At 35.8% G+C, this 12,398-nt stretch overlaps 1 protein-coding gene across 3 annotated transcripts in view; it reads left to right on the top strand.

Moving 5' to 3' along the window:
- Positions 1-12,398, top strand: part of LOC145674498 (uncharacterized) — a 102,390-nt gene that overhangs the window by 75,203 nt on the left and 14,789 nt on the right. Inside the window, exon 1 of one of the 3 annotated variants that reach the window (XM_081744641.1) lies at positions 9,702-9,928. The exons of 1 other annotated variant lie outside the window; for it this stretch is intronic. The gene's annotated coding sequence lies outside the window, so the exon portion shown is untranslated. Of the gene's footprint in view, positions 1-9,701; positions 9,929-10,207; positions 10,378-12,398 lie in introns of those variants that run through there. One more of the 3 variants, XM_081744642.1, reaches the window with a different exon arrangement.

The following is a 12,398-nucleotide window of genomic DNA, read 5'->3' as shown; positions in this document are numbered from 1 at the left end:
ACATTCTTTACTGAAATGGGTCCACGACTGATTTTTGTTCTGTTTACTTGTTCTGTTTTTTTTTTTTTTTTTTTAATGTAATGTGGCGACCCTATTTGATGCTTCATTTCTAATTTCATATTCCTATCGTATATGGAGTAAGAAAATTTTGTCTGAAAGCGGGGTCCCTCGAACGGCGGGGAGCTTCCCTGGGGGGGGCAGTTGTCTCTGCTTCCCCATAAATTATGGCTCTGTCTATGGCGTAGCCTCAACTGGAAGAACGTTTCGTGATATTTTCCTCATTGAGCAACGTCTATATAACTTGTTTTTGAGTTAACCCTCGAGTAGTCGCGCCGCGGTCAAAAGCACCACAGGGAAACTATTTTCGATCGTGTGTCCATTCTGTTTGTCCGACGGACTTCTCCGTCCAGCTAATCTTCCCCCTCACCTTCCCGAACATTCCTGCTTAATCACTCTGTTATCCGTTGTTTAGTTTAACTACTAGTGATTGTTTACTGATTCTGCGGTGCTTTCCACCGCGCGCGACTAACCGTGTAATGTTTTTTCTCAGTGTTTCGCTCTGCACGTGACTTTGCTTTGGAGATGTTTTAAGCTTTATAAACATAAATATTATTTTAATGGACGGAAGAGAGGTCGACAAAGTTAACAAACTGATACCAAGTATGAGAAAAGAGAAAATCCGAAATGAACAGCTTAAAATACGGAGGGAAATGTTAGGAATGGACTATTTGGATATATCGGCCGAGATGATCTCGTGGAAGCTTTGTCTGAGGGAGATCATAACAAATATATATATATATATATATATATATATATATATATATATATATATATATATATATATATATATATATATATATATATATATATATATATATATGAGTGAACACGAAAGGTGAAGTGAGGAGTCTGCGAGTGAATCTGAAGATCTTCAACCCAAAAATGACCAGCGATTCCCCGAATTTAGTCAGAGCAGGAGAGGACGAAATAAGCGACGACAAAGTCTAGAACAGTGTAAATTTGAAGATAACCTAAAATAATTCAATGTAGTGCTGTATAGGTGAAGTTTCAAAATAACAGGACCGTAAAATAATTCAATGTAAATTTGATTTGATTTCAATTTAGCGCCCTTTACAGCATCAAGGCTATGTAAGACGTGGACCTACTGCTTAACGAAGGATCCGAACCACATGATCTCCCACCGGGAATCGAAGCCGGAAGTCCCACGCCAAAGGCGTGTATGCTAACCGCTTAGCTACGAGTGAGCTCTAATTCAATGTAAAATGCGCTGTGACGCTTTGTTTTAGTATTATGTTTATATAGTATATTTTTAACTAATTTACTATTGAATTTCTAATTTTAGACGAACCAGAGTTGACAAAAACATAAAAACCTTCATCATCTTTAGAAATTTCAATAAAACCAGTGCGTAGCTATCTATCTAAAGAAATATGTAACGAAAAAAAAAACATTTTATTCCAAATGAGAAATAAAAAAAAGGACATGTCTAATTGTAGGTTTCTCTAATAGTTATTACTGTAAAACTTATTATTATAATAAAAATATTATTCCCTCTTAATCAGAAAATATACAAAATTACGTTTGTAATACAAGAAAAATGTTTAAAACTATATTTGCAACACATTATGTTCGTGCGGTCCTTTTGACCGCGCGCGACTACTCGCGTTACTTTTTCAGCGCGACTTCTCGAGGGTTAAACAAGGAAATCTCGAGTAAGTCATTAAGACACACACACAAATTGCTTATACTTTCTTGTTTATATTTTTCCATGAAACGACTTTAACTGGGTATTAGTTTGGCTGGATGTTTAAATGGCGTGGTGGGTGAATGGTTAGCGCATTGAACTTCTGTTTGGTGGACCCGGGTTCGAATCCCGGTCAAGCTGAAACTTTTTCAACTCTTTCTGTTTCAATTTCAATGCATACTTAGTGTGACAAGCAAGTTCTTCTCTCTTCCAGAAAGAAAAAGATGTTGGAATGAGGTGAATTGGAGAAGGTCTCTCAATGGAGGCAATTATTTACAAAATTATTTCCAGCAGTTGTTCTAGATTTGATATTTTCAGCTACTTTCAAGCATTTTTGATTAATATGTGATCAGTGATTTTATTTGAACATACAGTATATAATGAAAAAATACATTACATACACAACAATATTAAGATCAACATATGATGTTCATTGGAAAACACGCTCTGAACCAGAGAGATTGATCTGAGAATGGAGAAATGTTTTGTGCGTCATCTACTCACAATTTTACTTCCATACAGACTTGACTCAGTAGTACCAACTGCTGTCAGTGCCAAGAAAAGTTACGTGTAAGTTGGGTTGCATTTGTCTAGGCGTTCTCACAACTGCAAATGACCTGGACCCCAAGGAATGGAATTAGAGCGCTTACGGGGGAATTACTTTTGTGGCTGGGTGTACCTGTGATTCCCAGACCTACATATTGTGCTTAGTGATGCTGTGTTTACAACATCGACGTTGCTGTGTTTACGTCATTTGGCCTTGACTGTACTGGTATCAACTGTGTTAGTGTTGTGAACATTTTTGCTGTACTCATCGTTTATCTCCATATGATTTCTTTCCAGACTATAATTGCTGCTGTGACTTTTATTATGAAAACTGAATGGAACTACAAAGATATTTTTTTAGAGAAACTAATAGTGACTTTTTTTTCTCCGAAATGTTTTCATTCGGGACTTTGATTTCAGGGGGTGAAGTTACGTGTATTTGAACACATAATGAAGTTTTATTTTGGACTTTGGGACATTTTATTTTAAAATTCAATGCAGTAAAAAGCACCATCGTTTATTTAAAGTTCAATCACCTTTTTTCTAAGTTAATTTACTTTTCTTACAAGGAAGTTTTCTTGCTATTTGTTAATTCCTTCAGCCCATGTAATTTCTTAATCAATAAAAACGACAGATTTTCCCTGTCAGCATTCCTGTCTTCACCTCACCTTTGGTTAATCTATGAGCATGTACTTTTCATCGAGACTGAAGAAAAAGTCAACGACCCAGGATATTAACCCCCAAGGGACATCGAAGAAAACGATTGAGAGACTTTTCGGAAGAGGTAGTCCGGATCGAATGAGACGATTCAACATTTAGGAGCACTAGCTGCAATTCCGAGTTCACAAGAAGTTTACCTTGCTCTAGCCGAGAGAGCACTTTGTCTTAGCTGACGTTATAGCTATCAACTAGAGTGGACAATTCGTTAAAGAGCGATTTCGATTTTAATTAAGTTTAATGTTCTCGCAACGCTAGTTTTCCTGCCCGGGTTTCGCAGACCCTTAACACACGACTACCTGGACGCCCAACTGACCAGAGAGAAGGATGGACAGACATCAATCCACAGGAAGAATCGTCAAGAAGGAAACTCCGAGACCTGCAAGTAAGTGCAAGTAGATTAATCGATCCTAAAAGTTACTCCTTTCTCAACCTTTTCAACCCCTTTGACATCACAATCTGTTTCTTTCGTACGTGCTTGATTTTGTTTGTGTGCAACCCAGATCAGATCCCGTACTTTATGCTCTACCAAATTCAATGTTTACAAGATGCTGGGCGCAACTTGTCAGTTCTCACATCCCCAATCACACAATTAATTAGCACGTTATCTGAGCTTTCAGACTGACAAGGGGAAACTGCACGTTATTAGTTTATTCGGCCTACCCTACGTTTAAGATTACGCTTCGCAACAGCGCTTAGGGTCTCCTAGAATATTCTCATGAACTTCTTCCTTTAAGTAGGTTAACACTTTTGGAAACCACTTTGAAATTGTTTATTTTTTAACGGACGTTCGCGACACACAAATTGTGTGGGACCCTTCTAGAAATGTTTGCATTAAAAGAAACCTTTTGATCTAATTTTTACAGATCTGTTATTCTTGAAGTGGTACTTTTCTATCAAATCACGCATTAACTATTGGACACTGTTTAGAAGCTCATTCATATTCAGAGGAAATCCTGCTTGTCCTACTTCAATGATCCACTTCAATAGAATATCTTCTTTATCTGTCGTGAGATTAGATGCTTGAACCCATTTTGCTTCGAATTGGCGTTTTTCCTTTTATATTAAACAATAAAGATTTTCGTGGAACACCATATTTTCTGGCTGAAGCTGAAACGAGTTCTCCATATTGAACACCCTTTATTGCTTCCAACATCTGTTCCTCGGATTATGACAAGAATCTTCCTTTTACTGGTGGCATCGTTTTAAAAGGAAAAAGTAATGTTTATTTATTGCTGGTTGATGTGAAAGGCAGAGAAAATCTTTGAAAAAAAAAATATTTTGTTAGCCTCTGAACAAAGTATTTCAAAAAAAGACTCATTAAATGTGTGTATGGAGCATTGCACTGTACGAGGCGAAACAATGGAAAAGTGACGAGAAAAGACAGCATGTGAAATGCAGGAGAATCAAGAACGTTGGCTGGGTAGAGAAGAAAACTGATCAGAAAGGTATGGAAAAAGCAAGATAGACGAGAGCAATATTAGAGATAAGCAGAAACTTGACAAGAAATTGGTTGGATTACTACTTAGTTAAGGAGTTGTATTTTGCAAACTATGATAGAGAAAATGGAAGCAAGAAAAAGAGTGTGCAAAAAGGAGGTTGTAATTGATAGATATTAAAGAGAGTGATCTATACAATGAAACGAAGAGATTAGCTGGAGATCACGACAAATGGCAGTATCTTTGCTCTTAAAAATGCCCTGAAAATATTAGTTGAACACTTATGGCCTTATGCAGAGTAATTTTGAAGTATGATTAGCGTCATACTAAAAGAGTGACTACAGCAGGAAACATATGTTAGTCGAAGTCTTTAGTATGGCACTAATCACGCGTCAGAACGACTCTGCATAAGGCCTTTAGTGATTAAGATTAATCTACTTTGCAAGGTAATAATTTAAAAGAATATTTAATGAGGAATGCCTATGCGACTCGTAAAACCCTACATAGGCTGATTTTTTGTCAAGCATACAATAACCTCAAACCAGAATTAGTTACTACATGTGAAAGATATTTTTGGGGAGCATTCCTTGCCATGTGAACCTGTCTCTTTGTAATTCAAATGAGACAGATGCTTGAAGACATTTCTAGCGCCATAATTCTAATACTTTTTCAGAAAAGAACGTATTTACTTACATGCTTATTATTCTGATGATTAGTAAGAGAAACTTCAATACAAAACCTGAAAACTTTCCTTCGGGCCAACAAAGAGTAGATTCAGTACTTGACATGCACTGGAATCGGTGTTTGACACCCATGTCAACTACTATTTCCATACAGTTGTTTTACTTTCTGATGCAAATTTTAATGTTTCAGTTTGATACGTGTTTGAAGCAGTAAACCTAATTTTAGTATAAGAACGGTTGGAATTAGTACTTGACAGGGGTGTGTGTCAACCTTTAAAACCAAGCAGAATTGAATGTCGGTACTTGACAGCCTTCCAACAACATTCAATTTTCTGTTAGGGCAGACCCGTATCCAGGGGAAGTAGGGGGCTGGTCCCCCCTAAATTTTTGCTGCCCCCTAAAATTTTCACGGTAGGCTTGCGAATGCACTATGATATGGTTATGAACTATAATATAGTTGGATCGGGTCCTTCGGGAACTTCTACTGCCCCCCTACATTTTTGGGCTGCCTATATTCCTGTGTTGAGGCTTTTCGCATTGATTTTGTTACTCATCAGAAAACATGTAAAATTATAATCAAAATATTTATACCAGAGCAAAACATAATTTTGCATGTTAGCTACAAATAGAGAGTACTCATCTTCTTAATGGAATTGGTCACAGAACTGTAGCAGACAACGTATTCTCACAATGACCTGAAGAGTTTACAATGTCACTCCATTACATAATGCACCTCTGTGTAGTGGTGCCGGATAATATTCCGTGAAACTTCAACCTGCAACTTGTTTCCACTTGTGTGCACACGACATCAATTAACCTTATTATTTAAACTTTTCTTGCAAAGTGTAAACTACTGAACTCCTGTCAAGTACCAGTACCTTTACTTGCGACATTTCTGACACGGTGGTCTCTGTAATAGGCACATTTCTGAAGAAATTTGCCTGTTGTAGATACTTGAATGTGCGAAATTCGGGAAAATATCGTTATTTCTATCACCGCCCTCTGATATATACCCCTCATTAGATTTACCTGCTTCCTCGTTTTCATGGTTTTACTTCTCTAATAATTGTCCCTGGTATTCTTACCTTTATTTTCACTTAATATATTAAACGATTATACGCTCTCTTTTAGTACCTCTCATGTACTGTATGCATTATTAACACAAATAAAAAAGTATACACCTTGCAGTGGATTCGAAGGACGTCCTTCGGATTTGTAATCTAGCGTCTTAAAAACTACACCAAGAAGGGTGCTTGGTAAGCATTTAGTTGTCGGCGTATTTGTTCGCATTTGTATTTTATATCCCCACTCCGACAATTTTTACTCTTTTTTTCTCCGTTCACAACCTGTTTCTGGATTTCTCTTTCGGAGTCTCCTTTATTTACAACATGCACTATCGATATTCACAGCTTTTTTCTCTCTTCAATGTCTTATTCAGATTAAGCATTTATCCTTACCTTTCACTACACATTTGATTGATTTAATTTTCATATTCTCCATGGATGGAGCGAAAGAATACCAGACTCGAAAGAGGGATTAACATTTACTTTCCTGACAGAGAGTGACATCTTTTGAATTTATGTATGCATCCATGTAATCATAATTTACCATATTTTTTTAGAAATGAGCGCCTGCAAGTTAAAAATAGTGAATATAGACAACGAATTTAATGCTTTTTTTTGCGACTTTTCACCCAATATTAGAATTACAGGGGCCTTATGCAGAGTCATTCTGAAGTGTGATTAGTAACATACTAAAGAGTTCGATTACAATATGTTACCTACAGGACTAAGGCCTTTAGTATGACGCTAATTATACGTCAAAACGACTCTGCATAAGGTGGATGTTGTTTTTCCATTAGGGACTTTCTGTGCTTATGTTCTAGCACCATTGCTCACTAAACTAGTTCGAAGAGGGACTTAGACAAAGTTGTTATAAAATAGAGGATCTGCCCATACAGCAAAATCGTCAAGCCGTATGTCATAACTTCGCCTCACCTATTCTGCCCGCTCCGCGCCACTAAGATGGCAATGTTTCGAGCCAACAATCATGGCGGAAACGAGAGTAGCGAATCAGACATGCTGGCTCAGACGATGCTCTATTGTTTTTTGGCTTCATTGAGTTCACATGATGAAGATGCGTATGGGCAGATCGTCTATTTTTTAACATCCATGGACTTAAGAGTTCGACAGTGGCCGTTACGGCGACTGAATCATTTGTGGTGGTGCTCAATGAATGAATGGATCTCCTATACACCTACGCTACACTTACACTTTCTTTTACATTTACCCGTACATACATCCAATTCTTATTTCTACTCTTTTATCTTTTTTCATTTTACACTTCCCACTTTCCTCTAACATTTTGCCCTGTTCAACCTGGCTTGCAACCCTCTTTCACTGTCTGAACTTGTGACAGGACACACTGCCCCATCAGCATTTGTGCACCCGTTGTTTTCGCGAGTTTTGCGTTTCGCTCACTTCAAGCGGTGTGACTGAGCGCTCCGCTCAGTAACCTTCTGAACTCTACCTTAGCTGTCTAAACTTTACTGGCAACATTGACAACATATGATCGGGGAGCAGCAAGTTGAATCGACGGCAGGAGGAGCAAGTTGCAGATAGACAGAAGAGAAATGCAGTGTAATAAGAACAAGTGGGAACGTATACAGAGGAGAATAATAAAAGAAGAATGCAGCGATGAAGAATTAAGAATATAGAACAAGAATTGTTAAAGGACTTCTTTTGTTTTAACCTGCCGGTAAAGGTAAGAAAACTGAATGTGCTCGAAAAATAACAAGTAAGCCACATTCGTGAAGAAGCCAGCCACTGCAAGTAAACATCGCATGTCACGTACTAATGTCAACGAAAAGAATTAAAACAAGTGATATGTGTATACGATATACGACACATTAAAGCATGCTTTGCACTCGTAACATTATAGAATTCTTTTGATATTACCGTAAAAACATATGCGCATATAAAATGTAAATCTACAATATTAATTCATTATTTATGTAAGCCGATATAATATTATTCATTTCAAATACCTCACTCATAACCTAATCTATTTTATTGGATACTGCATATCAGTGCTACAAAAAGTAAACATAAAGTTTCTTGCGCCAGTCAATATTAGTAGAGGTTAATAATTTGTATATACTCTAAAGGATTAGTAAATATAGAACGTCGTGCATATAATGAACGCATTACTTTGCATTGAATTCTTTTAGTCTTAAGCTCAAGTATGAAACATATATCCACAAAAAGCGCTTGAACGAAAATCAATCTATATTTGATATAGGCCTATATAATAGCGGAATATTACTTCAAATTATAGCTATAAAAATATCTAACAACCACTGTATTTATATAACATCGTTACATAACTGTATTATTTCTGAAAACTGTGCTAGCTAACATATTTATTTGTGAAGAATGATTAAAATATCAGTAATAAGTTGAATTCAATTTAAATAAAAGTTCGCTAGTCGCGACTATCAAGTGTCAGTTAGTTAGTCACTTTGCATTCAAATTAGTATTTCATTAGTGAATCATCTGTTCAGGCAAAGACAGAACGGAAGATAGAAACAATTATATCAGGTGGCAAGTATAATATAATAGTTCAGTGCATCCGTAAAAAGGAAATAATTAAAAATAATAAATATAAATATAAATAAGAGATCAAACTTCTTTCTGGACTTATGAAATAACATAATTAGCTACTGTCGTCTGGGACTTTCCTTTATTCTGAAAAGACTAAATAGTCGAGAAACCTTATTGCATGTATATTATTATTTTGGTTGTATATAGTATTTTGTATGTTTCCTAGTTTGATATATTTTATTTCTTTTAATTACTTGTCAATCTCAGTTTTATGTTGAACGGTATCAATAATTAAAGTGAGTGACGTTATCAAATCATTATTGAAGCGACTGTTTACGTCAAAATATTGTTCACTTGTGGTGAGCATTATCTGTTGTGTATATGAATACTATTTTGTGATAGAATGTGGTATTATAGAAACAAATATAGTAAATAAATACGTATGGTTTTTAATAACAAGTTTACGCAAGTGTATTCTGAAACTTTTGGGTCTAGATGGATCATCTCTCTATGTCCACGCTACGTCTGACAACTTCGTGAATTACAACATTGTCGATATTTGTATTGAAGGCTCGAATGGTAAGTTGTTGATTATGACCCAAGAGTGTTGTAGTATTAATATTAGTATTATTATTTGAGTTCACTATTTCTTGATTCACTGTTTTCGGAGCGTGCGCTCCTGCTACCGAGATTCCGGATAACGGGAGGTTATTAAAGATTTGTTTCATATTTTAACCATTAATACCCTCCACCGTTACAAACTTGTTTCCCAATTTTGACATTTTCCTCACTTTGAACTTTTCGCGATTGTTTCCTTTCTTCCCAATTGTGTCCTGTACTTCTTCAAATTTGTTCCTGAATCATAAATCCTCCGTGTGAGGTACACATTTGACAATTTTAAAATTCTAGCACACATGACTAGCGAGCTGGCTCACCTACATATTTAACCGGTAATGATCCACGACAAGACAAGACAACATAATGAATCCAATTCGTTTATGCTATATTAAATGAAATATTATGAGAAAAATTACAATGTTCTTGTGATTCTATGTGGAAGTAGAGCATTAAGAGGAAATTATTCCATTGGTTCTTTCTCGTTCTACCTGCTGAGACTTTCTCAATAAATCTAAATAATTCAATATGTTGTGATTCTGAACTTCGAAAGGATAAAAGGTAAGACAACAAAGCCTTTAAGAAAGTATTATTATTATTAATAATAATAATAATAATAATAATATAATTTGTGCAGGTTAACTTTCAACACACAACTCGAAATACTTCTTAACTTTTTAAATTAATTATTGAGCGGTATAACACTACACCACTTGGCACAGGCAGAGTTCATGGGACGATTTTCGTTTGGCAATTGCTAAAAATTAGAAATCTTTTATGAATCATCTATTGTGCTTCTGAGAAATATTTGCAGTAAGATAAATTATAATATATTGCTTGGTACGGGTGATGTCGATGGCGGTGGCTTTTGCGTAAAACGGGTGTACTAATCGTAGGCTAGTATAAGCTAGGTGGTCATTGTAAACAAGTTTCGTGTTTACTCTTCTTCAATGTGGAGCAAGGCTGGAGGACCTATATTGAAATCCTATTACTGTATTATGATTTCAAAGGTAAATTCGTTTTTTAATCACAGTAATTTATTGTTGTCTTCAGAAGATTCTTTAAAACGAATATTCTGAGCGGTATTATTTTATTATGTCGACAGCACGCATGAATGTAGACTATATTTGCTTACAATGTGTTTTATGCGAGTAAATATATTGAAAACAACATTTGGTACAGGAAGTCTAGGGAAGGTTCTACATTACTGGTCTCCCGTTTAGGTTAGCAGCTGTGTGGGTTTCTTTCTGTACTAAGGTTTATACATTTAATTTGCACAGTATTGTCGGGCGAGCGTTAGCCAGTGAAGGCGGGTTACAGCCCCGCAGGGCACGTTGTTTTCTGTCTTTGTTACTGCTCAGTGGGAAGAGGGACCAGTAATCTAGAACCTTGCCGGAAATCCACATACTTTTACACCGCTAAACAGTTTAAATTTATATGTAAATTCATTTTCTACACTTGACCCTACAACTGATATCATAAACATAATAAAGTTTTAATGGTTATAAAGAAATTAGGTTGCGTAACTGCCGGAAAACATCTCTCTCACAATTTTGTCAACATTTGCGCATACATATTTATGTCCACAATATTTGCATGAAACTGGCTTACCTTTACAATTTTGGACGTAACATTGCCACACACGACGTTCCTTTCTTGCCATTTCTCGAAATTTCATGCATTAATTCACATGTAAGAGAAGTCGGAGTACCTGTTCGGAAATTCGAGCCAGAGATAGCAGACAGACCAACATCTATTACTAACGGTGGTTCTTGGAGTATTAATAGTATTCCATCTCTATTTCTGCATAATTTTTACATGAGTTTACGAACTGGTTCCTTTTCATCGTTTGTGAAGTAGTACTTTGCTAGTTTCTAGTACAAGTGGAAATGGAACTTTAAAATCGTGTTATTAATTAGTTACATAAAGTACGGTCAGCGCATTTTATTTTTTAACCTCCATATCATTTATAGCCTAGAATTAAATGATAATAAATTAAGATGAAATAATTAGTCATGTAGTTCTTCTAATTTGGAAAATAAAGTAAAGAAATGGAAATGAATTCCTTCCCGGGAATTTATTTTCCAGGGTAATTTCCCGGAATATTCCCATTTTTATTTTCCTTCCCACCGGGAATATTCCCACTGCCCATCACTATGTACAACACTGGCAATTAAACTTATCTTTAAATTACAGTTACATACTAATGGATCTAACTATTTTACGGTGTTTCTGTGTTAATTACTTTTCTGTTGTCTACATAGGTTGTTTAAACGTCAGTTTTATTTGTGAATTAACATAGGATATTACTTAGTTTTTCCCCCAAATCTCTTGGTACTGATTCCAGCTCACTTGGTAGCAATTCCAGTTCATTATGTGTACCTGTCATGAGTATAGATATAGAATGGATGTATGTCATAAAAACTATGAAGTATAAAACACGAACCAATTTCTGCTAGATGGGCATTAAAAGGCACAAATGATATCTAAACACGGCAGAGCAGAAGCGTAGCAGGTGAACCAAATCGTTGGCGAAGGGATCCACTCATACGGAGAAGGCGCGTCAGTGGCGATGTGTGTGCACGTACACGAGAATAGAGCAATACAGTGTATGGCAAAAAACACGTTATGTATGGATTTGAGAGGAGATTCTAAATGCCATACATTTTTCCCCTTAATTTTAAGGTATACAATTAGTTTGGATTGAAAAAAGTTAGTCTCCTCTCAGATATTTGTTTTTTTTTTTTTTTTGTTTGTTTGTTTGTTTGTTTACATTGTACATTGGTTTTTAGTTTTTTCCTTTGTAATTGTTGTTGTGGAAGGATTAGAAGTGCTTGCCACTCTCGTGCAAATAATGTGTTTGGTTATACTTTTGGCAGTCGGAAAATGTGGTTCTTGCTGTAGTTTTGCCTATTATTTTATACATGATATATTTCAAGCTTTATAAAATGTAAAACTGTTACGATATGAAGTTTTCATAGTGCTAAATCTATGAACATTTGAAACATGCAAACAATTGTAGAATCATTGC

The sequence above is a fragment of the Thermobia domestica genome, chromosome 17 (assembly GCF_964235325.1).
Source record: "Thermobia domestica chromosome 17, izTheDome1.hap1.1, whole genome shotgun sequence".
In the NCBI taxonomy this organism is placed as follows: domain Eukaryota; kingdom Metazoa; phylum Arthropoda; class Insecta; order Zygentoma; family Lepismatidae; genus Thermobia; species Thermobia domestica.
The sequence above is the reverse complement of the archived record's forward strand: the minus strand, read 5'-3'. Positions and strand labels throughout refer to the sequence as shown.